The 23,358-nt window shown below is 41.9% G+C and overlaps 1 long non-coding RNA gene across 4 annotated transcripts in view; it reads left to right on the top strand.

Annotated features, from left to right (window-relative positions):
• LOC142063193 (uncharacterized) overlaps positions 1 to 23,358 on the top strand; it is an 88,997-nt gene that overhangs the window by 50,599 nt on the left and 15,040 nt on the right. For 3 of the 4 annotated variants that reach the window (XR_012662687.1, XR_012662686.1, XR_012662684.1), the window contains 2 exons: positions 534 to 609; positions 2,347 to 2,432. This is a non-coding gene — a long non-coding RNA (uncharacterized LOC142063193). Of the gene's footprint in view, positions 1 to 533; positions 610 to 2,346; positions 2,437 to 23,358 lie in introns of all 4 variants that reach the window. The other variant, XR_012662685.1, reaches the window with a different exon arrangement.

Here is a 23,358-nt window from a genome sequence, read left to right as displayed (position 1 = left end):
ATGAGGTGGGGGATGTGGGGGCTAATTTCCAAAACGTATGTGCCGCGGTGTCCCAGGTTTATGTCACCACCGCAGCGAGTCTGGTCGAGGTGTATGAAATCCCTCCTTCCATTCCTCCTTCCTTCTTTTTTTTTAGTAATTCTAAAATACTAAAAAAAGGAATTCACCTACCATGTAAGGAATTTGTTTCATCCTACTGGACATTGCAGTAATGCTGTTTGTTCTACCTTTGTAAATTTTAAGTCTTTTCCGTGGAAGTTCTATATAATTGATATAGTTGAATGTAATGAAAGGTAGCCCCAGCTTTCTTTGAAGAAAATAGACTGCCTTAGTTCATACTTGGCTGAATCCAAAGCACTTTCCTGTGATTATTTCTTAGCTGCATTAAATCTATTTCAGTTTCAGACTTCCCAGATATATGGGGTCAATTCTGCAGCACGTAAAGTGAAGTAAAGCTCTTTAAAAATAATTTACATATTTTGGTGGCAAAGGTTTATGTTTCACTCACATTCAGGATTTTACTTTTGAACCAGGCATAGCGGAGACTGGCAGCATTACAGACCTGCTGGAGGAGCTCAGCGGGGGAAGAGCCAGCACCGCACCAACGATGTGAGTGGGGGAAAATGGTCCTAATGTTCTATTACTGCTGGTGGGTCGGGCACGCCGAGGTAATTTGCAGGTTCCTTCTGAGTAAGGGATACTTTCTGGCTTGATTGCACACAGCAGGAAGAAAAATAGTATGAGGTTCTTCATTTGTACTTTTATGCTGTTTTACAACCTGGGAAACATATAGAGCATAGACCAATTGCTCTTTTTGTGAAGACCTATGGAGGGCTTGCAGCCTCGTTGCTCCAGGTGAGGTCACTGCAAGAACAACAAAAGTGAGAATAAAATATGAAAAAAAAGGAAACACGTTGCAAATACAGGCTTTGAAACCTTCTGAAAGCAGGTTGTGCAGCATAGTGTGTGTTCGAGCAGCCTGATGGTATCAAAGGGTCTCAAAATGGTTACCTCTTCTTGAGAGATGCCTTGTAGCAAAGTAAGCTATACGTGAGTATATGTAGTACATGCATAATTTTACAATTAAATGAAATTCTGGAATTATGTCCCAGATCTCAGTGTACTTGATCAGGTGCTTTAAAGGGAAAATACACTCGCTAAGTGGGAAAATACACTCTCTAAGTAGGAAAATTTGATAAAACCCACAAATGTTATGTAAGAAGCGGTATCAGACATAAAGTTTATGATCCATCTTGGCCTGCTGTTATAAAATGAACCTGGAGTATGCACGCTGAATGAGAAATACCACAGTCAGCACTGCAGCAAAATGAAGCATGTGGCAATGGAGGCAATGTTTAAATTGAGTTTAAAAGAAAGACAAGCCCAATTATTTCTAATAATAAAACCTCAAGATACGGAGAGTAATGTATCTGTATATGTGAAGTGCCATTCAGACAAAGACTGTCCCAAAGGCTTTGCAGATTTTAATGAGACAACTACAATATATATCAGAGGAGTCTGAGAAAGGAGGATAGAGGCTGAAGCGTAGGATGCTGTGTCTTTTAACTTACTATTAAAAAAAAAAAAAAAAAGAAAAAATAAGTCCTGGAATACATTAGATACTGAAGAAGTATTACAGATGGAAGAAACCGTATACAGAATGGGTTTGTCTCTGCAGTAGTGGATGTTTGACGGAAGAGGGAGGTGGCCAGTGCCAGATGTACAATGGCAGTGGGAGCAGGGACAGACGCCGCTAACGCGGGACAGTGGGATTGAATCCCATGGAGGTAACTGCCCTCTCTCAGTAGCCAAAATGAGACTTCCTTGCAGGTGCAGAGCTATCTACACCTTATCAAAAGGCAGGTGTTACAAAGATTTAATCAGAATTGTTTTAAAAAGAAGTACCTGATACAAAGCCTCCACAGATAACCTACAAGATTATTATACTCCTGCTTCACTTAAAAATCCTCTTCTGATTTCCTTAACATCATCAGTGACATTAAACACCTCTTGATCCGCTTGTGCGTGAACCTTGCACCTCTCCTTGTCTCAGTCCTCCATGTGTAAAATGAGGAGAACAATGCTTTCTTCCATATTTTCCTATGTCTCGTAGACGATAAATTCTGGGGAAAGCAGCTATGTATTACTCTGTGTCTAGGCAGTGCCCATCCTAGCAGAGCCCTCGCGTTATCCAGGGCCTTCCAGGTCTGACCATAGAAGAGGTAATTGTAATTTCTGAACCAAGCAAAATATGTTCTCTACATGGGAATAAATCGGGTGATTAAAAGAAAGCAGTGTTCTCTATCTTGTGTTAAACAACTGCTTATTGTCATTTCCTTATCTCAGGTGGCTTGAACAGAGGTCTGTGGAGGTCCAGCTCATTGGAAACTTTTGTGCTCAAACCAGGAGGATGCTATAGATGGGGCTAATCTGTGAGTAAGTTTTCTGGGGGCCATTACGTCTCCTACAGTTTTGGGTTTTTTTCTAAAGGAGATATTACTCTATACGTGTCTGTGTGTGAGGGAGAGAGAAAAAGAGCATTGCCTAGAGGGTTTCGGTTATCACACTGTCTAAATAGCCCTTATTTTTAGTTGGAGTCTTCTGAATATGTGATCGCACTACAGGTAGGTGAAGTGACCTCTTCGCTTTTGAATCTGCTCTTCTCTGGCAGATGCAAGGCTGCATCTTTCAACAGGAACCCCCTCCTGCTCCATGCAAAGCTCTTTGAATTGCCCCTGATACGCTTCTAAGGCTCCCCGGTTGCGTGCGAGGCACTTTGAAGATGAATGCCCTGGCATAAGGAAAACATGAAACAAAACTTACTCCCTTATGTCAGAGTGTGCGGCAGATTTCTCAAAGATCTTCAGTACAATGGTTGCTCTTTGGCGGGTGGGAGGAAATAGGCTGGTTCACCAGCTCGTAAAAGCAGAACAAAATTGCACAGGGCTACCCGTTGGGTGGTAGATCAGGCAAAAGAAAGACTTTTAGGGGTCTCCACAACATTCAAGTCTGGCAAAACTTATTTCAGGTTGACTTCATTGGATCTTACTTGATGAAAACAAATTTGTTATTATTAATTTTTTCTCCCTCCTGAAATTTGCTCTGTTTTCAAGTCAACAGATATGCCTTGTCCTCTTGAGGAGGAATAGTTTTCTCTGTCTCCATGAAAATCACCACAGCCCAGCTCCTTAGGCCATATATAACCATCATAATTTTGGACTTGACCAAGAGTCCTGGGAGCTGAAGGGCCCATGGGTCTGTGGGAGAGTGGTGAAATGGTAGGCAGTTTTCTCTTATTTGTGCAATTCTGAATATTTCTGCGACAACTGGCATGAAACTATCCATTAATGTATTTTTTAAACCTGATGGATCAGTTCTTCTGGCCCAGGTGACTGGTCATGGATGACCTGAAAGTTTTCATTACCATCAGATGAATGAAAACATTTCCTTGGGAGGTTAATGGGCTTATAATGTAAAAAATTGCATTGGTGTTCCAGGAGAGAGTAGGTGTAGAAAAAGAAGGGAAGAGGGACAGTTAAAAAGATGTAAAAAAAAAAAGAGAGATTGTTGAATAGAGATTGGTGATATTCTTCTCACCTCTTTTGGACGACTACCACGATGCAGATGTGTGAACTCTCGTTAGCGTAAAAGGAGAAAAGCAGAACCCTCCGGGCCACAATTCTTTTCCATATATGATAGATCCCTCTTCCTTCCAATCAATTAATTGCTTCCTAAAAACATCTATTTCTCACCATTGACTTTAAAGGGATTTTAGATGACTAGCTCTGATATAGCTGTCTACACAGTAAGTGATTAAAGTTGGGTTAGATGAGCTGGCAGACTACATGGATTCTTTTTCTTCCTTCATGCAAACCCTAAATCAAAAGGCATCTCATCAGAGTATTATAAAATACAGCCTTCAGAGGGATAGTCTTCTACTTCCATATTCTGGCATCTGAAGGGAGGAGGGAGACTCCCATCAATTTAGAGAGAGGTAAAGATTTCATCTCCCTCTAGAAATCACGGCCGTAATGGGAAATTCAGACATTTATGAGATTTGCTTAGCCAAGGCATAGCTGTGCATGTGGATGTTTCTGTTTGTCTTTCTAGTATTATAGCAAAAGCAGAATAAAGGACTACTTCTAGGGGTTTTTTTCTCTCCCCCCCCTCCCCTTTTTTATTATGCTAATGGCCCAACATGTACCTGGGGGCCAGAGAAGGTCTGGGATGACATTATACGCTGAACTCCTTACCAGTCCTCTCCCTGTGACTGCAAAACAGGGATAAACTGCAGGTGTTTATTAATGGGAAACCTCCGCTTACCAGCCCACCAGAGAGGAATTCTCACAAAAAATTCTCACTGCAAGTTGTGCCTGGTTTATGTTTGAATTGTAAAAACAGGTACCGTTGTGATTTAAGCATGACCTACAAGGTTCTGGCAACTGGTGAATATTTTCTTTGGGTTTCAAAAGTTGACAAACCTGATACATACTTTGTATATTGTTTTAAAGCTAATATGAGTTTGAAGGACTGGAGAGAGCAAAGCACGGGATGACTTGTTTTAGTTTTACATCAGAAAGGGACTCACTGTGACACTGTGCATGTATTTGTTCCTTCTGAATGTTAATTTCTTGACATAATGGGTAAAGTATCAAATTATTATTTAAACATACAAATAAAGCGAGTGTCCCTTTTCCTATCTGTAAGCAATGCTCTTCTGCCAAATGACAGGCATGACTGTATTTTTTCCTAATTGGATCTGCATATCTTTTCCTCTGATAGTCCACTGCCGAATATTGATGGTTGCAATAATTGGCCTTTTATTGGTATATTTTCTCTGCGGTGTTTCAACTTTCTGCAGTAAATCCTTGTCAAGTTTTACTTCTTTTATTGTTTGGTACTCACAGGAGTTGCTAATTCTGGTGGAGCTGTAGGACTGTGAATAAGACTCAGTATTTTAATTTGTTGTGCAAGTCATGTATTGGTAGCTGGGATCTCTCCTTTTACCTTTTCTAGTAGAAATACCTCTGTTGTTACTGGCTATATTTAGCCAGCGAAGCCAGTCTTTCTCCTCTATCTGTTTTCTTCTATTCGTCCCTAGCTTCAAGGGTTGGTGGCGCTTGATGGTGGATAAATGCAAGGAAATCTAATAATGCCTTTCTAATATACCCATTTATCTAGTATCATATTTTATTTTAACTCTTAATGCAACTGTATAATCATTGCTCCATTGCTATAATTGGATTTGGAAGTATATTTGTGCCATTTAATTACATCTATAGTATTTCTATAAGCTTATTCAGAGTAATTAGTAATCTTATCATTTTTAGTGGAATCATATTTTATATCCACTGTGCTTATTTTTCTCTTCAAATTCTTCAACGCATTTGCGCCAATTTTGCTTTTTACACTGGAATTTCTGGCATAAATAATCATTACGATTTTTTTTTTCTACTGTGAATGTGAACAGAGTCTAATCCAGCTTTCATTGAAGTCAGTGGTAATCTTTTCATTTACTTCAGTGGAAACTGGATCAAGCTAATAGGGTGCAAACTGCATCCAAGGCAAAGCCACATCTTATCATGGAAATCATTGTGCAGCAAAGCACGGTGTAGCTGATTGTTTCCAGATTTTTCTTGCCAGATATTTTATAGATTCTCTTATCCAGCTTCATTAATTTTTAGCTCAGAAATTATAGCATTCCAGCAATTTTAAAAATATTAATTTTAACCTGATATTTCTGACAACTTAAAACCCCTTTCCAACGAACGGTTTTTGTAAAAGGGTCTAGAACTTTGCTTTCCAGATACCAAGTTCTAGCTACCTATTCATCTCAATCAGGATGCCTTGAAATTGGGCATCTTTCAGTTTTTTAAAAAAATGTTTTCCTCATTTTTAATTGAAAAACAAACATTTGATTTTTTTTTACCAGCTCTCTGTTGTGTCACTTCAGAGCTGTGTCAGTTCGTTAATATAATTGGTCCTCTTGCTGCTGAATATGAAAACCTGTAAGCACTTCCATCTAAAAGTGTAATTCTAGCAAATTACATTCCCAAGTAGGCACAAATTTATGATGTTCCCTTTTTCCAACATTTTAATTTTGCAACTGCAGAGTGCTAACTATATGTGCTAAATCAGATTTTTTTTTTTTTTAAACTATTGCAACTTGCTTGTTAAGGAGTTATTTTTCTCTTCTGTGCTGCTCCCACTCTGATGATTAGAGGTTTGCTGCTTTGGTAATGTGTCTCTCTCCTTCAGGCAGTTAATGATTACAGACAACTCTCTAACCTATAATTTTGGGGGAAGGTTATTTAGAAGGTGATATGGCAACAATTGTAATTGTTTCTGTAGCTTAGAAATGTCCTTAGTCTTTGCTGGCTGGTTATCAGGTCCTGGGTTTTAGAGTGGAAGGTGTCCAGGATTAAAGACACTTTTCTGTGTTGTTTATTCCTGAATCACACCGGTTTGTGAGGTTAGAAAAGACACTGTGAAAGATGGTCAACTCCTATTTAATTATTAATAAAAGGTCCTTGTGACCGGTGCCTATTTCATCCCAGGCAGAAGGTGACCTTCATAGGCTTGAGGACGGAGTCCCTTGGACCTCCAAGGAGAGATGCACAGCCCGTGGAGGGGTGGCCCATAACTCCTGGCACGGTTTTAGAGCCTCAGGAGCCTTTGCGAGCTGAAGCACCTTCGGTTTCAGATGGCAGGTTAACAATCATTTGTTTGTCCAACCTTTTGAATGAAAATAGATCAATTGAACAAATTGTATTGGAGATTTTGTTATTCTTCCAGCGTGGAGAAGAGTTGTTTATGAGCCTTAAATGGAAAACCCCATAACTTTAGTAATTTCAATACTAATTGTTTGAATGGAGCAGCACGAGCACCCATGCACCTGAAATTCAAATCCTAAATACTGCAGTTATTTGGATATCGTATGTAGGTGCCTTGCCATGGGAGGCACATCACGGGGACGCTCCTCATCAGAGGTTGGATTTTTCCAGTGGATGCATAGAGCAATTTGTACTGAAATTTTGTCAAAAAATGACTAGTGTTTTGCCACTTTAAAACCATGGAAACATCACAATGTTCTTTTAGAAATGACTCCACGAATTAATTGCAAATTACTTATTAATGAAACAAATATTCAGCTGTCACTTGAACTAAACTACACGATAGGCTTAATGATTATTTTTTGAGAAAACACTTTTGTGTTTGTTTGATCTGCCTAGTGTTAACAGCAGTAGAAAAAGAGGAAAGCATTTGGTGTCGGAATGGAAACTTGAAACTGGCAAAATGAAGGAGGAGAGGAAAAACATCAGCCAATAACTGCAAAATAGGTGAAAAGCCCAAAGAAATAGCAGATTCCTAAGAATTATGTTGGAAATCTGCTCCCACAGGCAGCCCTAGTTAGGTAACAACGGTAAAATATGGTGACACAGGAGAGAAAATTTGGCAGAAAAGGTTTTCACAGTAATATGAATTCAGCCGCACTCCATGTCCGTAAAATGAGCATGAGAGAATTCGCCTCATATGGGGTGGGTAAATGTTTGCAAACTGCAGAGAGACTCTCAAATGAATGCAAAATATCATCTGTAGTTCTGCAAATTATAACAAAAATAAATGCTGCCAATGAGGGAATATGGATTCCTCGTGGCTCTGGTGTTGGTCTGGGCCAGCACCGCTGAGCTTCCCTGCCCAGACCTTGCATGTCCCACTTGAACCAGCTGAGCAGTGGTGACCCCAATGGGACCTTTGTGGGTGACCGTGGTGCACGTGGGGGGATTTTTCCACAGGCAGCTTGCTGAAGCCATGCATTTTTTTCCCTTTGCTCTCCCTTGCAAGGGGCTGATATAAATAGGTAATAAAGCCTTTACACTCTCTGCTGCGCTACTGATGCTGTTTACAAGAGCAGGAACACGGGGCAGTACATGAGCGAGGCAGGTACGCCTGCATTTTGAACACATCTGAGGTGTCCTTCTGCTGGCGCTGCTAAATTATTTACCACTCAGCAAGCGTGTGCCTGCGTGAGATATTTAAAGGAGGGAATCTGAGGTGAAACCCCATCAGTTTACCTGGAGCTGACACTGGAATATTCATTATCACATTAAATCTAACCGCAGTGAAAATGAAGGCTTCTGTTGATTATGTGCTTGCATAAAAGACTTCTTCGGTGGCAAGCCTGTGTGCCAGAGACCTGAATATAACATATAGTAAGTGGAAACCATTCTCTTTATGGTTAATTTGCCTTCTTAGAAGTTATGAGACTTGGCAGGTTTAAATTATGTTATAAACCTGTGGTGGATTACATGATTTTTCTAACTGGCCACAGGAAATACTAGATGAGCAAACATCCCACATGCCCAATCCCAGCCGCAGGCATGAGTCAGGATTTCCCATATCAAGAAAAAAACTAAAGTGCAGATTTGATATCCAGAGAACTGTACATATTTATCTCGGTGTCACGTCAGTTTTGCAGGGTTGGTACAGAGGTCTCCTCTCCTGGAGTGCTGGGGCAAACATCCCTGTGTGCACACACCTGCCTTTCCTTCTCCCCCTCCACCCTGAGCTCGTGCTGGAGCAGAGTGAGCAGCACAGCTTGGAGAGGTGTTTGAGGAACCCTTTGGACTTATGACTCTGGAAAAGTTCAGTAAAATGCATGGGATTGGCCCCAAAAGAGGCACAAGGTATTTCCTCCCTCTCTTCATCCGTCCCTTCGTGTCCTCGCCTCCCCCTCTCAGAGAAGACAGTAGAAATGATGAGGTGAAGCATTTTGAAAGGCCAACTCTTGGGCAGGTTGTCCCACTGGGAAACAGGAGGGGGGGCTGGTTGTTCTAGTCTGCTTAGGTCTGTAAATGAGCTTCAAATCAAAATGGCATAGCGAGGGCTGGGTTTGGTGGAGGTGGGCATGTACAGAAATGGGAGAATAAGACCTATTTCTGTTAACGCTAAGAATGATGATTTGCTCACAATTAGTAATTTATTGAAATGAGCAATTGATTGTATTAGCACACATGATAATAATAAGAAGAAACAAATCAAGGTCCTCCAGCCCATCAATACTTAGAGCAGACTTTCTGCTTTGGCAAATATAAGAAGCCACAGGGTCAGAAGCCAGGCTTGCCTAGTCAGAAATGGATAAATTGGTAAAGCTTGGTTTGGAGCGTGGTTGCAATGAAACCATCATCTTCCAGAAAATCATGAGCTTTTTTCCTCAGAATGCTGGAGGTACTTTATGGTACATTTTCTTTTTATGCCTCCTGTTTTCATCTTTAGTTGGAAAAGTACTTAGTGAGTGAGAATAAAACATAAAAATACAGTCGATACAAAAGTGCCAAGCACCTTCAGCTTTCACTGATGCTTGCAGAGAGCATAGACGGAAACAAAATGAGCTGTAACTATTATTGAGAAGCAAAAAAACCCCCCAAAACCTATGTTTAATCAACGTTTAAAGGAGGAATTAGACGTGCCACAAATCCCCTTTTATATTGCACTTAAAATCCCCTTACCTGCCCTTTAGTTTTCATGGTTTTCCTTATCTTCAGTGTCACTTAATCATATTTCAACAGGATTTGCTTCCTCAGTGCCCATCTGCTCTTCCTTTCTAGTGCCGTGCTAATGCCAGCACACCACCCCAATAGTCTTCTTCTACCACGCTTTGATGTCAGGCACCCGGAGATTTGGATTTTTTTCATTCACGTTCAAACAGAAAAAAAACTTCTTGGTTTGTGGGAGTGACAGATACTATTTTCAAATGTAAATGTCTAGAGCGAGGGCAGGGGAATAACGGGAGGCAAACGCAACTCTTGTTTGACTCCTGTTGGCGTTGAGCGTTGGTCATGGGGGAATGGCATCGGTGGGAGCCGGTGGCCATGAGCTGCCCTGCTGCCGGCCACGGCAATGCTCCTTCTGGCCCTGGGGAGAGGATGCAGGCAGTGCGCTCGGCATCAAGGCTGTGCCGGCAGGAGGGCCAGGCTCTGAGGGTGGTAAAGGTATTAATCATTGGGCGGAGAGGGCAAGGCTGCGTTCTCCTCCGGACACCCACTTCGCTTGTGTGGGTTGCCCAGTTAGATCTGTGTTTACTGAATCAGAGGCACCATTTTGAGAGTCTTCGTGTGTTTTATTAATCTTAGAAGTACTGAATTAGTAATCTTTGTATACTTATCTGCCTTATTTTCAGAGGTAGGGAAGACCTTGTAATATTGTGTATTATTACTTTAGGAGCTTAATGGTGTGGATAGGTCTCTTTGAAAGGGAATTTTAGATCTTTTTTCAGTGTTGACAGGAACTCTCCCAAAACATTTATATGCTGCCTTCTGCAGTTACAAACTGAAAAAATAAAATATTAAAAAATCCAATCTAATTCATCATGTAAGTGTGAGTTAGTCCTTGGGTCACTGATTGGAAGATATCTGCGAGTATAGCTGGGATATTATCGTATCTCTCACATCACTATCTTTGCTGGACATTAAGGTCTCACGATAATTCTTAAGAAAGTGTATTTTTTACAGGTATTCAATGCCTGAAGTCACCAGTATTTGACGCTCTGTTCTTGAATTTTTAATTAAACATAGAGGGTTTTTTAATAAAAAAGTGCCCCAAAGTGCAGTTAATCCAAATTCTGAGGAGTCTGTGCCGGCAGAAGTCAGTCTTGCTATTTCCAAATAATTTCCAAATAATATTGGCATCAGCTCTCACAAAGCCGAGCGTGGAGCTGCCTTGCTACAGAAATCCAGAGGGTCCTCTCTGTCACAGCAGAGAGGGTCAGGAGCTCAGAAGATGCTCGTTCGTGCTCAGTTCTGTAATGGCAAAATACACCAGATCTCGGCTCTGCCAAAGAGATCACCCTGGGGCTCACCTGCCCGCAGGGCTCTGCCCTCCCCCGCTGGAGGACGACTCCTGGCTTTCTTCAGTGTGGTGTTGCGTGCACTGGCTTTGGTGGGAGCAAAGGAAAAGGAGCTGGGTACAGCCAGAGTACAGGCGAGGGGGGTGGCAGGGGGCAAGCGGGGCACAGGGCGGAGGGATGCCTGGGACGGACTCTGAAAGGACAAGTTTAGAAAGAAATGGTCGCTTGGAGGAAGATTAAGGAGGTCTTCTTCAAGACACAGATGTGACAGCAAGAGGGCAGACGTGAGGGCAGGCTGGGAAGAAGGCAGAAGCTGGTGGAGGAAGCTGAAGCAGAGGCTGTTGCTGAGTCTGACAGCCTGAAGGGTGAGAGGAAAGGGCTTGTTCGACTTTGATTTGGTTAATGCATGTGTGATGAAGAAAGAAGTGCACGGGCCGACTGACTGCGGCGGAAGAGGGAGCGTGGGGCAGATGTCTGAAGCAGATGAGAAACGACCACAATGTTGGTCATGGCACCAATAGAGATGGAGGAGTTAGAAAAGGAGAGATGGCTTTAGCGTAGAAACGGGATTTAGCAAGAAAATAGATAGTTAAGAATAGTATGAGGTGCATGGAAAGTGTTGTTGTTGTTATCATTATTATTATTATTATTTACTAAAGGCTGGTTTGTTTTGAATCTAATAAATAGCTTCTGTCAGAAAAATAGAAAACTTTTAAATGTTGGTTTTTACTTCTACTTTGTTTATTTGAGCAAAGACTGTTAGGTCTGTTTTACCAATATCTTGTAAGTAAACATAGTGAGAACATTCAGTGTGATAGAGAGAGATGATTGAGATGATTAAGGTGATTAACCATTGAAATTTGGTTCCACACTGAGCACATAAGAAGGAAGAAAAGGATGGCAATTAATACATTTCTGTAATAGAAACACTGCTAGTAGGTACTAATAATGGTTCTGTATTATTTATGGTTAATTTTCGAAGGGAGAGAGTTCATTTTTGGCCCAAAACAGTAGACACGAGCATTGAAAGAGGGGAAAAACCTTTTAACTGAGTAGAAATTTCAGTCGTGAGCTGTAAAGGGAAGTCGAGCTGCATATTGAGAAAAATTCAAAAAGATAAAAACGATTTCAGTTTGGTAGTTCTTCACTGGTTCTGCAGTTTGGCAGCTGTCAACATCTCAAAATATCATCTCACCCAAACTGTTGAAAGAAAGAAACCCTTTGATTTTTCCCTTGAGACTCCCAAGCTGAAAATGGACCCTTTGTAGTCTCAGCCTCATTTCAGACAGGTTTTTTTTTTTAAACATTCTTGCTAGCAGAAACAACTAATTCATAAATAGAGTCTCTGTTAATTAAATAAGTTTTATCGTTTTCATTTGCCTTTTAAAATGAAAAAGAAAGTAAATCTCGAACATTTTCTTCTTTATTATGAATCTTAAGAGACTAAGCATCACATTTCTTGCATCATTAATAATGCAAATTAGTTTTTGTTTGGGTCGCACGTAACTTTATAGTTCAAAGTAAATATTTAATGCACAGATCTGGGAAATCAACTCATATATAGCAGAAAGTTTACTTTATAGTTATTGAGAGTTAATGTAAGAAAGATGGGAGGCACTGTGGTTTCTGTTTATTTAACCTTTCTTGCTCTTGCTTTTCTTTCAGTAGAACTCTTTGTAACTTGTCGTTAAACACTGTTCTATTCCTACAGTATCTGTTTTTACTATCTTTACAGTAGCCACAGCGTTCAGCATTTAGTACCATTTTAAAGTAAAGGTTAAACATATATACCGTACTTAGGGCTACAAGGATTATATCTTCGGTGCTGATTATTGTCAGGAAAACCAGGTGATTATTTACAATAATATCTAACAATTTGTTGGCTTTGCAGCAGTTTTTCTTAGTTTGCTTAATGAAGCGATAGTCAGATAGCCAAATAAGATTAAACTTCACCCGGGGCCTCTATATCGTGCATAGTAATGCCTCGTGAGGGTAAAACACTTTGACTTGTTTACTTGTTAGCACAGGGGTCATCTGCAGTTAGTGTGTATAGCCTCTGTTAGGTTTTCCTGCCCTGCGTTTTTACACATTATTCCTGAAAATATTGTACGTCTCGCTGAACGAAATGTCTGTAGGAATGATACTATTGCAGACAAATTGCAGATGTTTCACCGCGACATCTGCGCCTTCTGCAGTGACTCTTTTCTTGCATGTGTGGTGGATAACAAAATATAATAAGTATCCTGTTATTTGTGCACGAAATCTGATAGTGAAAAAGAGACCAGAGAGAATTCTTTAGTGATAAAAATTTAAATAGACCCATTTATCAATATGACAGAGATTTGACCTGAAAGTTAAAGTGTTTGAAAGTTAAGTGGGGTTGTGTAAAGAAAGTTGAGGCTGCGCTACAGATAGACCGTAGGTTTTGTAAGTTATTAAATCAAAATAAAAGGTATTGACAAAACAATAAATTGCCTGTATCGCCCCATCTAATAGCTTCTGGGAGCACTAAATACATTCTCCACACTAAAGATGTGTGAAGCCTTTCCCTTTCTCATACTTTTGTTCTTCTCGAAAACATTCGCACCGTGGTTGGTTTTATAACAGACTTGGCACTAAATTGCGCCTGTGAATGCTTTGCCCGAGGACTCGCTCGGAGCGGCGGCATGGGGAGCAGGGGTGGTGGCATCGCTCTGCTATCAACAGGATTATTAAACTTTGCAGGCGGGGTCCGAATCACTTCCTTGGGGATTAAAAATAATAATAATAAAGGCACTAATATCTTTACCGGGAGAAGGGAGAGCACACTGTGGTGCTCTTTCCTCTCCTTGGGAGTCCTCAGCGCCATTTCCATGCTGGAAATCTACGGGATTCGGAGAGGGAGCAGTGTCTGGCAGTCCCCTCGAACAGGGATGCTTTGGGGAGCCAGGAGCCGTGAGGCGGCTAATGCCACCTGCTTATTGGTACCACGCAAACCCTTCGCAGTGACCGTCACCTTCTTGGGGAGGGGCTGAGTTTGCTCATGGAGGGGGAAGGCAAATGGCTGCGGGACCCGCCGGGGGTCGGGAGGCTGGGGAGCGGGGAGGGGGCAGCTCTTCGCCCCCCTGGTTCATCAGCTAGGACCTGCTTTTTCCCGTCTCCTCCAACTCCAGGGGGTTGGAGGGGCGTACCCCCTACCTACGGCTTCCCCGCCGAGGAGAGAATGAGGCTGGCTCTCTTTGGCTTGAAAACTACACAGTTTTGAGACTATTTCCCCTCCTGCAGATTTTTCCATGGAGAGGAGCATAGAAGACATTACTATTTATAGCGCACAGTACGTGTACACAGCGTGACATCCACCGGCTTTTCAAGCAAGCATCCTACCAGTTTGGAGGGGGGAGGGTTTCCATCTCGGTGTCCCCGAGATGCCCTGTCCCCGCTCCCGGGGAGGTGGGGAATCACACAGGGGTGGCACCCATCTCCCCTTGTCTATAGGTTTCTTTCACTTATTTTTAGATGAAGATACTTGCCCCCATGCTGTGGAGCTGATCATGAGATTCAAAGTCAGAACAAGTTTTCATCACAAATAACGTGAGTTTTAAGGGAAGGGAGAGGGATCGAAGGCAACAAAGGTACAAGGGGGTTGCAGAGCATCTGCAGAGTCTGGTTTGGGGATGGACAACTTGTGTGTGCGGAGGGAAATGAAGGTGGAAAAGTGCATTGGTTTAACTAAGGATTTTGGGGAGTTTTCAAGGGGATGAGGGCCAGCGGCGGCACTCGGCTTTCCCCGCTTCCCACTCCCTGCCTGACCGCTGGGTCGCACGGTGCATCTTTGTGTTCGTGTACGGGCTTGGGAAATCAGAACGTCTTCATCTAAGCTCAATTCTCGATACGGAAAAGATAGCTGACAATGGCAATAAAAAGAACAGTAAGCAGTTGGAAAGGCCCAGCTCAAATCGTGCTCTGTCAACAGCTTTGCAATCTGTATAAATACGCGCGGAAAGACAAACAACTCTGATTTCTCTTTAAGAATGTGAGTATCCATTGTCGTAGATTTAAATTAGGATGTTTTGCTTGTACTGTATGTAAATTCCTTCTTGGCAAATAACCCATGTCCACTAATGTATGTGTATTTTGGGTCTGTATAGTTTTGGTCTCTGTGAAATACAATGAAATTTGATAGCACACAGAAATACTTGCATGGAATGTCAAATTTTTTGTGTGTGCTTCTCACATATCCATAAAAGAGTTTACACATTTCTAATTACTCATTCAAAAAGAGACTTTACAGCACTTTTAAAAGAGAGCCAATTTTTTCCCTACTGTGTTCTGTTTTTACAGCTTGTGGAAAGCTTATTTAACAAAAGTTTAAGTAATCAGCGAAAGTCATTTCTGAGAAAAGACTGACAGATATGAAGCCTCTTTTCACACTTCATAAGAGGTGGAGATAGTAGCCATAAAATTTACGGCTGAATAGTGCTCTGTTTAGCTTAAGTTATAGAATTATTAGTGTTTCGGGCATGTGATAGGTTTTAGGGAGGTTAAATATTTTAAATGATTATATATGCTTCAAGTAGCTGAACTCTAAGTGTGCAATACTGATAACAGCTTACCCCTCCAAACCCAGCAACCTGCACGCTCCCACGGGGCTGACGTTGCACTAAAGATACGTGTTTGCAGCTGACTTAAATTCATGATATACTAATAAAATATTAGCGATATGTTCCCCTTACAGAGGCTCACCGCTGGCTATGAAAGTACGAATTCCTGCACTATGGAAATGAACAGATAGGCATGTTGGGTAAGAGAGGAGGCACTAGGGAGGTCACAGCCATCAGCACCTCTGTCCCAGCTCCTACACAGCAAATTTTACTGTATGAGAAACCTAGGTGTAGAATGGTTGAGAATAAGCGACGACTTCTCCAGCTGATGACCAGTTATGAGTTGAGAAGAGCTGAACAAAAGAGGAAGAACTTGGCTATATCATGAGAATGAACACTTCATGAGAAATCTTATGTAAATGGGCATGCCTTTGGGAGACAGTAATAGGCATTTGCGTGTGAATCTTTCTAGATATTATGAGATGCCCAGGCGTTATGGCAATGGGTAACACGCACAAATACTTATGGCAACATATAAATAAGAAAACAAAAGCAATTACTAAAGGCATTTGAATGCTACACTTTCTGCATCATCCTTTCAACCCATGTTTTGTTGGTAGAGCTTTAGATGTAACTGCTTACCCAGGAACACACAGCAGAAAGGCTTTCATAGTTCTTTAAAATAACATAGGTTGCGTGAGCTGGAGGCTAGTCCTGTGCAGCTACTCTGAGGTTTGCTGTTGGTTTCAACAGAACAAGGACCAAATCGGGGAGGCATCGTTCCTCCTCATCGTGGCAGCCATGGCACAACATGAACAGAATGCAGTGGCTCGCCGTACAGCTTCCATCAATATGCAGTTTAAATACGTGTAGCATAATGTTTATATATTTTTTTTATTCACTTTTATGCGAGCCTAATACAGCCAGCCTCATAAACCTCACTGTGGCACCAGATTAAAACGGTGTCTTTGTAGTATTTACTGGTTGTTCATAAATCACGGTGGCACTTTGTTACTGTCCACAGGCTGGTTTTCATGCTGAAGGATTCAATCATTAAGATGTACAGTATTATCTCAGGCATAGTTTTAGTCCTAGAGAAATTATGCTGAGAAGCACTTTTGTACGTCTGGCATTTGTGGAAAATGTGTGTGTACAGCGTGCCATGTGAAAGCTGATACACACGGTACCATTAGCTGCTGTATTAACAAGCACTTTAACTAAATATACAGGATATTCTCCTGCGTATTTATGCAACGCAGGAAAAGTACTTATCATACCAGTTTGCAAATTCCCAATGTTTCTCTCCGACATCTATTTCATCTCAATTTAAGCTTTTCTGGGTGTCGAACGCTGAGATTTCAGGTACAAATCTCAATTACAGGAGAAGTGCCTTGATTTGTCAGACCCTACAGGTTTTCAGCTTTGGTTGTTAATACCAACAATTCCTAAACCCCGTTCAGTTGACTCTGAGAACTGTATTCGGGAGGCGTTCAGTGATCCTGCATTCAAATGGTTAATTTGCACTATGTTCTGTTAAAGAAAAGGAAAACTGTCACCCTGTCATTTTAGAGTCTGACACTAAGCTTGTCAAAAGAGACAGCTGTTAAACTGAATTACTGTTGACATGCAGAGAAACGGCCCTTGCCAGATGTAAAGGACATCTGCGGCAATGAAGTGGTACAGGGTGGCTTTTAAAATGTGGTCATACTGGTATTTGAATAGAGCGTCTATGGCATTAAAACGTGGCCTTGACTCAGACAGTTTAAGGCGGCGAACCAGAGCCAATGAGAAGCACAAAGAAGTGCTGATCTGTTGCTGTATCCATACCTTACGCATGAATATGAAAACAGTGCAGTGTCAAAGCTATTAAGCTCTTATCTTGTATCCAGGAGGATGTGGGTTTAAAACACAGTAGGAAATATTTTGTATTTCTGGGTCCTTGAATGAGCGGGTAGGTGAGGTGTAAATTCATAAGGTGGATTAGGCAGGGAATGAATAGAAATAAGTCTTCTTGTCTTCGGCTAACAACTGCTCAGACAAGAATTGCAAAGGGCATTAAGCTTAGGAAGTGAGGACTGGATGTGCCTCGGCGGCGTTTCTGATAAGGCTGCCGTCGTGCAGAGCGCGTGGGTGGGTGCTGGGGAGGTTGTCCTTCAGGGAGGGGAGCAAATAAAAATGGAAATAGCTGCCCGGAGAGGCCTGTAAAATTTTGTCTGTGTATCTTACTGTGATTTACATAAAAAAAGTCGGAATACCAAGTTCATTTTGTAAAAAAATGTAGATATTATGAATATTTTATAGTTTAGCGATTGAACCAACAGTAGGGAATTCTGCACATTATATAAGTATGTGAGTCTTGGATTTGCATGTTTTTAGGGTAGAAATAAAGCTGTTTTGGAAAAAAAAAGTATCAGTTAAGCAATTTTGCTAAATGTATGAAAAATGAAATGTTATGAGATGAAGCATGTGTTCATTACGAAACGAAATTGATGTTTGAAGCTAAAAAAAAAAATATTCAGGCCAAACATCATTTTGAATATGTTAGCAGATCATATCTTGATGATTTATTTGTATGTTCAGTGGTGGCAAAAACCAAGGAGTTTGCCATCTGCGGGGAAGGAGGCAAATGATATTTCTAAATCATATAGACTAAGCTGCTTCTTTCTGCAGGAAAGCAACAACAGCAATAGCCGCAGTTTGCTCTAAGCAGCAAAAATACTGGCAGGGATGGGTGTGAGAGGTGTTCCCTTCCTTGTAAGATGAAAGTTTGCTTTCCAGGCACCTGGATTTCTCTGTGCAGAAAGGCTGATGTCGGTTGAGGTGGACCCGTTCCCCTACGCTGCCTCTAAAGGGTGATGGAAAGACCAGGGCTTGTTTAGGGCTTGAGATGATTTGAGCTGGTGCCCTGCTTTGCTCTGAGAGCACCCCTTTGCTACGGAGAGCATTTAGCATCCCGTGTTGCCCGAACTCCGTTGCTACCATTGCTCACCACCACAACGCCGAGGGGTGGAGGCCTGTGCCCGCGGGCCGGCCGGCCAGCCTCCCGGTTGCTGAAGAGATGCACGGTAGCGCGTGATGTATGGAGGTGACTCTGCGCAGCGTGGAGAGCCGCTGGGTAGTGCTGCCGCCAAATCTGACCAAAGGGCCGCCTGCACGTGTGGCCAGCGGTGCTCCCGCTGGCCCATACGGCCGTGACTGGCCCGGCCACAGCAGGAGGCAGCTTTACAACTACAAATACCTGTGATCTAACACAGCCCATCCTGAAACCACGTTTATCAACAGCTGCCAGAGGTCTGCCATGTACGAGGGAGGCAGTAAGTAGTGTCAGCATTCAACCACGGTGGCACGTGCAGCAAGCAGAGAGTAGCTGTTGTGTCTGTGCAGTCTCCAGGAGCTAGGGACGCGTGCTTTGTCCCGGTCTCTCTGGGAGGCTTTCGAGGGGGGCAGGCAGGATGACCATGCTCCCCTGGGTTGGAACGCGTGGGTACATTTTGGGGTTTGGGATGATGGGACAGTTGGTTCCTCAAGAATAACCTTTTTATGGGGACAATGTAGCTGCCTGACAACAATTCAAAGGCAAACTGATGCCAGCTAGCATCTGTGTGGGGCGTGTGCTGCAAGCCACATGTGCGAGGAAAACCTTGGTGATGATATGGCCACGTTCATGGTGCATTGTCAGATGGCTCATTTCTCACCCAGTGGGGTTTGGTAAGATCTCGGTGACAAATACAGGAAAGGAAATATAAATAAAAACATTGATTTAAAAAGTTTTGAATGGTGGTTGTCCAGCAGGACCACCACAATCTCATGTGTGTGCTCTGGGGACCACTGGAAGCCACAGGATGCTGTCCAGGAGCTTCCAGCCTGGTGGAGTAAGGGCAGGACAGACGTAGGAAGAAATCACTTTATGGTGATTTTTTGCCTTCCTGCTCAGCTGCCGTGCGTGCTGCTGTCTGTGCTGACCCAGCAACACCAGCACTGAAGTGTCTGCAAAGGCTGCGCCATGTCAAAATGGTCCCTGTGGCTTGGGTGGTTGTCTTCACCCTGCCAAACTCAGGGGAGTTATTTGGACAAATCATCACATACCTCTTCAGAAGGGTGTTGTATGCTGCGATAAAGGCGGCTGAAATCTCAATATCCACTCTTCACTCATTAGGTAGAGCTGCCGCTCAGTGTTGCAGGTTTTGTCCAGCGCAGACTCGCCTATTTACATAAGTTTAACGCTGCTGTAATTATTAACTTTTTACAAGCAAGCACAAGGTGGGACATCTAAATAAAAAGGAACAAGCTTATTATTAGATGGCAGGTTTTTCTCTGATAGTTCTTGTAATATCATTAGTTTATTGAACTTACCGTGAAAAATCTCTTCCTCCTAATCCAAGCTCTTTCATACAGCTTCTGATGTTGATTGACACCAAAATATCTAACCTACAAATTATAATGCTTTATTTAAATGATGTATACATGCACTATTTGTAAGGCATTGCAAGGATCATCGCTGTGCAACGCATGCAATTTTCAGAAAATAAAAAATATTTTACCAAGAAAATAAGGCAGAATGCAGCTTTTTTTTTTTTTTTTTTTTTTTTTTGTGAATATTCTCACCGCATACTTATAATAATTGTAATAATCAAACAAACCCGGAAAAAAGTCCTATGTCAACAGCTATTTGAACTTCATCATGTAATCGGTCCCAGATCAAAAATTAAACTCTAAGCACCCAACTTTGTGAGCTGTCACAAGCAAATTTCTATCATTGAAGTCACCCCAAAATCCAGGTTTGTGAATATGTTCCTACTCACCTGTTTGTTGATGTTGGAAAGACATCTTTCTCATGTCATTCAAGCCCCAGAAACGAAACTTCCCGAGTTTTGCGTGCTGACTGGGAGATGCTCTCTGCCTGCTGTGGGCTGACACAGCGAGCAGGGCTGAATTACTCCCGCTGAAGACCTACCCCCAGGCTCCAGCTTCCCATTTCAGTATTGCCGACAGCATGGGAACGAGGTCATTGACAAACAGCAAATAATGCACAATGGCCACCCGTTTGTTTGGGAGACCAGTGATCTCCAGCGAGGGAAAAGACTCCTTTAAATACAGTATTTCAAACTGGGGGTTCTAATTCAGCATTTATGTAGCCTGATAATGCTTCATTACTGAAAGAAGGATCTCACACAAATGGAAGTTATTCTGTCCAAGGTCATCAGTGCCGTGGGCTCAGACTTTGCTTGGAAACGCCAGCTTATAGCGTGAATGCGTATAGCGAGTGCCATTAATGTGCTTTAAATCTGCCTGTGCAAGCCCCGTGGTGGAAGATGTGGCTCTTGCCCCTAGAGGTTTGCAATGTAAAATGAGTTAATAGCACATTTTGGGCTAGATCTGAGTGCATATTATAAATGACTAATTTCTTGAATTTAGCATTTCCCCCTGCTTAGATTGTCATTTCTATGAATATTTTACTGTTTAAAGTTATTCTTTTTTCCCTCTCTTTCTCTGTGGTATGAATGGAAGGAATACATGCTTGCAAACCGAGGTGGTTGTTGCCTTTCCGTGACTGGATGTTCATGGCATGTTTCTGGCAAATACCTAAAATTCAGTTTCCAAGGCTGTAGACAGCAAAGGGCACGTCTTGCAAAGACAAAATGAGACTGATGCAAATAAATATCCTCACGGCATGATGGGAACCCTTCTCGATGTTGAAAACCATCAAAGGAGCTAAGATATGCGTGTGTGCTGCAGCTCCGTGTACGGTCAAAATATGAGGCAACATTTCCTCTGGATTTATACAGTTCAGCACTGCAGGGAGTTTGGGATCTTCAGAAACTATAACCCCGCCATCTCCTAAATATTTTTAGTGGTGCAAAATCTTTTATGATCCAAGCTAGTTTGCCATGTGACTAGTCTCAAGGTAAGGTCATGGGGAATTATATTGTTTCTTTAGTGGAGTTTTTCCGTGTGTAATTCTTGAAGGCCAGCTGCAAACTTACCCTTTGCGGACTGACTTGGTAAACCACGTCCTGCATAAATATACTGATATATACCTGATATGACTTAAGCTAGAGAAGGACCAGAGATGTGCCAAGGAGGAAGGTGGCTCCTTTTTCATCCTTGCATTGAGCATGTTTCTTGTTTCAATGCCTTTTTCATTAGAATTTAATCTTTTTGGAAGCACTGTGAAAAGCCAGGTAATATCTTTAGACTTGGCTCTTTTCCATAAAAATATTTTAAGATTAATTTCATGGGTGGAACCAGCTTCTTCAAACATCAGCCTTTTCTCTTTTTAACGATAAACGTAGGTATTCTACTCTTCCTGCTTTATTTTCTTTTTAGAAATGCTGTTTATTACACTGAACGGAGTGACCGTGCACTGAGTAGACTTTTTCTCTAAATTAAATGGAAAAGCCATTTTTTGCATATATTTTCTCATGTAATTGGCTATCATCTTGTTTTAGGTTATCTGATTTCTGACAGAGGAACAGAGTTTCAGTTATTTTTGCTTTTTCTATGGGGATTTTTCACATTTTGCCAAGCTCTAGGTATAGGTAAAGAAGAGGAAAGAGGAGTGCAGGTATTGGCAGTGTTCACCGAGTAGCTGATTTACAGATACGGGGGTCCCCTGGGGCTGAGTTGCCACCAGATGACTAACACGCTTCGCATTTTATTTATTTATCTGGCTACTTAGCACTTCTTGCTGTTTCTCTTATATAAATTAATTTACCCTGTAAAGCATTCCTTGCAATAATCAATGACTCATTACACTGAAAACCCGCAGGAAAGATTAATTATGTGAAAAGTGCGTAAGAGGAATGTTCAACTTTTGTATTCCTAGTGACCCAGATACTTGGTGCTTTCTTTACGCTGAGGTCTCATAAGTTACAGGAGAGGTTTTTACCTTGAGCCGCAGGGAGTTCAGATGGCTTAGAGTGTGGTGATATTTCCTAGACATACCAAATCCAGTTCATTTATCATCAATATCCACAGGAAATAATAATCTGTTTATACATCACATTTCTACGAGCTCTGTGAGGTTCTTGTTATGAATTCCTTCCAGCTGCTTTTCTCATTCCCACAGAAGAATTGCGTGTGAAGGGTTACTGCTTACCCATCAGTTACTCTAACAATTATTGACTGATAACCACTGGTAATCCCATCTCTCTGACAATCTTTGATAAGGATTCTGTGTAGTTATTATGCTCTGAAATGTCGCCTCGCCCATAAAGGTCTTGAACTTCAGGTTGGGTGGCTGACATAGCCACGTTTTCAGGATCCTTGAATAGAAAGAGATTAATAATATGGAACATGGAGCTTTTACAGCTATAGAAACGCCGTGTAAAACTAAGTCGGTTCAAAACTCCCACTCTCTGCCCCATGGGAGTGATTGCGTCCTGTTGCCTTTGGAGGAGTGATGCCTGCCAGTCAGCTGCAGCTTGGTAGATAGCAATCAAGGTTTCTTTTATTCTGTGTCATGAATTTTGGAGAAAGCAAGTTAAGTAAAGCCATAAATCAAAGCAATTAGAACAAGGTAAAAAAAAAACAAAAACAAACAAACCATGGCTAAGCTCATTCCCTTGACATTCTTCACACTGCTGGTTTTGCAGCACACCAGCTTTCAGTTCTGGTTTGTTCCCCCCACCAAATCACTGTTCACCTCTATTAATTTCCTCGTATCTATTGTAGGTTTGTGTTTTGTTTAAGATCAGCGGGTACCTGCATCCAGGCAGGCTCGCACCATAGCAGAGCAGATGAGCTGCTCCCATTCTAGTTTAGCAAGGGATCAAATGCAAGCCCGGGAGATCTCCCATCCTGGGGAGGGGCAAGCCACACACACCAGCAACAATTACTTTCATAGAGTCATAGAATCACAGAATCCCTAAGGTTTGAAAAGACCTCTAGGATCACCAAGTCCAACCGTCAACCCAACACTACCATGGCTCC

This window comes from Phalacrocorax aristotelis, chromosome 11 (assembly GCF_949628215.1).
Source record: "Phalacrocorax aristotelis chromosome 11, bGulAri2.1, whole genome shotgun sequence".
NCBI lineage: Eukaryota > Metazoa > Chordata > Aves > Suliformes > Phalacrocoracidae > Phalacrocorax > Phalacrocorax aristotelis.
This window is presented reverse-complemented; position numbering and strand designations above follow the sequence as displayed.